At 40.1% G+C, this 3,422-nt stretch overlaps 1 long non-coding RNA gene across 1 annotated transcript; it reads right to left on the reverse strand.

The window, feature by feature from the left end:
* Positions 1-952: 952 nt before the first annotated feature.
* LOC121136715 lies at positions 953-2,270 on the reverse strand. The gene is made up of 3 exons (XR_005873786.1): positions 2,108-2,270; positions 1,430-1,544; positions 953-1,038 (listed from the first exon to the last, which is right to left on the reverse strand). It is a non-coding gene; the product is annotated as an uncharacterized LOC121136715 (long non-coding RNA).
* Between the last annotated feature and the right edge of the window lie 1,152 nt (positions 2,271-3,422).

Here is a 3,422-nt window from a genome sequence, read left to right on the forward strand (position 1 = left end):
ATGTCTCTGCATGCATATATTTTGATTACATTTATCCCCTCTCTCCTAGTTATCTTCAGCTGTCAGCTTGAAACATCCCAGAGTTATCTGAAGGAGTCTCCCTTGGGGGACTGCCTCCATCAGATTGGTCTGTGGGTGTGTCTTGTGGGTATTTTCTTGATTTCTAAATGATGGAGGAGGGAGCAGCCTGTTCTGGGTGACACAGCCCTAGTCCAGGGTATCTGTACTGTGTAAGAAACCTAGCTGAGCTCCAGTCAGGGAGACTGCAGGGAGCCAGCCAGTAAACAGTGTTCCCCTCTGGCTTCCTTTTCAGTTCCTGCCCTGGTTTCCTTCGGCGATGGACTGTGACCCACAAGCAGAAGCCAAATAAACCTTCCCTTCTGACAAGTTGCTTTTAGTAGTAGTGTTTGTTGAAGTAGCAGAAAAGTGACCTTGAAACCCTTTATTTGCACATGGTAAAGTGTTCGCCTCACTGCCTCCTGCCTCTCATCTCTTAACAGAATGAACTGTTCATGAATGGTCAAGTTTCTGAGGCCTTTCATTAGAATTGGGAACTTTCTAAAAACAGTTGTGTCCCAGTCTGTACGCATTTTCTCATTAATTCATGAGCACTTATTAAAAGATTCTTTGTAGCCTGGTGGGTTGTAGATGCCTGCAATCCTGGCACTTGGGCAGCTGAAGAAGGAACTGTCAGGGATTTGAGATAATTCTGGAATATATAGTGAGTGCCACACCAGTCAAGGCTGTGTACAAGAGACTGTCTTAAAAAATAAATAAATAAAAATTTTGTTGTGATCTTTATCTCACTTCAAGAAAGTTATTTTGTGGGAGGGGGATTATTGTTTATAAATATTTATTTTCTCCCTTATCTTATTTTTCCTATCTAGAAATATCATAGTAAGAAGAGAGAAAAGGGGAGAAAGCATTAACGTTTTTATTTATCTTTAGAGACCTCAAAAGGGTGTAACATGCTTTGGAACTGGAGTTACAGGTGGTTATGACCCATCATGTTGGTGCTGGGAATTGAACCCAGGTCCCCTAGAAGAAAAGCAGGTGCTTTTAGTCACTGAGCTGGCTCTCCACCCTTCACTTGCTCCTAGTAAGAAGATTGCTCTATCTACATTCCCTCCTTTATGTCTTTTTATCAATTCACTTCCCATATCATCCTTTTCTTTATAGGTAAAGTTTTCTTAGTTTTTGAAGTTCTGTACAATCATTTTCTGTTATTGCTTAATAAATTTGCTCAACCCCACTCTCTGAATAGCCATTTCCAAAGAATTAAAGGATATTCATGCCAATAGAATTTCTTGAGAGCCAATAACCTGAGACATATGAAAATATTCCTTGCAAGGTAATGGGTAAATTGTCTGACTCAGCACTAGTTGTCCTCTTTGGATGTTGAGTGTATCACATTCACATGCATTCTTACCCATTAACCAGGAGACTTGAAAACTTCTCATCTTCAGAGGTGTCCAGAATACAAATCAACTTTTCAACAGCCTGATGAGCCTCACGGGGCCATCAAATTCAGAAGACAGAGGTAACTGTGATTAAAATGTTAGTGCAATCAGAATATAATTTATCTAAAATTCCAGAGGAGAAATGTTTCAAATTTCTAACTGTTGTCTCCGATTTTAGAATATTTGCAAACATACAATGAGTTACCCTAGGAATCAAACCAATCTCTGACCACAGAATTCAATTATGTTTTATATGCCTGTTACACACATATGCTGAAGGTAATTTTAACAGTAGTTTTACTGTGCAATTGTTTTTATGTGATTGCTCTCAGTGGAACATCCCCTCCTAATGTCATATTAGCACTACAAATTCCAAATGTTGATGTCATTCAATTTTGAATTTTAGAAGAAGAATGTAGAACCTGAAATTCTACATGAAGCTTATTTGATTTTTGTGTGTGTGTGTGAATTTTCTGGTGAAGTTTTAAATGTGAAGTTCTGAGTTCAGTGACACTTGTCAATAGAGTGAAATAGACTTTCTATCATTGTTGGCATCCTTGATCTTATTAGGGGCAGTTATTGTTTTGGTGTATAACAAACAATGTTCCAGCTGGTTAGAGAGATGACTCAATAGGCGATAAGCTCACCTTGCAAGCACAAGGCCCTGAGTTCGATCCCCGACAATCCAAGTTCAAAATGCCTGATGTGGTGGTGCACATTCTTCAACTGTGAAGACAAGATACAGGCAGATTCCAGGAAGTCACTGGCTGACTGGCCTATAGCGTGTGACAGATTCCAGGCCAGTGAGAGGCCTACCTCAAACAAACAAACAAAAGAGCAAATAAACATAATTGTGGGCAATGAATACTGATCAGCGCCCACGCTTGCCCTTTGGCCTCCATGATCACACACACACATTTACTTGTGTGTCACTCTGGACACACTTATACACCTGCATACACACTGACAAACATATATGCAAAGGAATTAATAAAAGCTTAAATAAACAATGCAAACAAATAATGCAAAATATAAACATTTAATGGAAATTTGCTTCGTCTCCGTAGTCAGTGTTTGATTACAATTCAAGTTTCTTTAGCTACCTTGCATTCTTACTTCTGAAATTCCTCCTCACACACACATGTTCTTACACCTTCATTCTAGTGTACATGTGAAATGACCCTCTCCTTCTCCATTGAGATTCCTCATGCGCACAGGAAATGATAGATTCAGCATGCTCCCAGTTTTCCCAAGGATGCTACATAATACATTGTTCCAAATGCATATAAAAATTCATCGTCAGGAATGCAATTCTGGCTATAGAATATAGGGTCATTCAAAAGAGTCTTTCCTAAATGAAAGCAGGATTTATTTTTTGGTTATATTTAGAAGAGCCTAGGCCAGTACCAGTATACGCAATTGTTCATTTAGTGTAGGTGGCTGTCCTTGTATGCATGTTCATGTAGGTCAGGGGTGTGTGTGTGTGTGTGTGTGTCTGCATGTAGAGGGACCTCAGGTGTCATCCCCCCTCAAGTGCCATCCACCTTGAATTTCTGAGGCAGAAACTTGTGGAATAGAATAGGCCACTAATTAAGCTGGATTGACTCACCAGTGAGCGACGGATCCATCTTTATCCACTTTCCAGTGCTTGGATTATAAGCACGTGGGACCTCGAGAGCTTGTTTTACATAGGTTATGTAAACATAACTTGGGTCCTCCTGCATGTGTGGCAAGCACTACACAAACTGAGCTTGTTCCTCAGCCCATTTAATTATTACTTTTTTTTTTTTTGCTGGTTCTTTTTTTTTTATTAATATTTTTTTTATTTTCCATTTTAAATTTAGATAAGAAACAAGGTTGCTTCACAAGTCAGTACGAGGTCCCTCTCCCTTTCCCTCCCCTCCTCCCGTGCCCTCCCCCCCATCCCCCCCCCGTTATCCCCTCATTCCCCCAGGGAGGGTG

The sequence above is a fragment of the Mesocricetus auratus genome, unplaced genomic scaffold (genome assembly GCF_017639785.1).
Source record: "Mesocricetus auratus isolate SY011 unplaced genomic scaffold, BCM_Maur_2.0 Super-Scaffold_100676, whole genome shotgun sequence".
NCBI classification, from domain to species: Eukaryota; Metazoa; Chordata; class Mammalia; order Rodentia; family Cricetidae; genus Mesocricetus; species Mesocricetus auratus.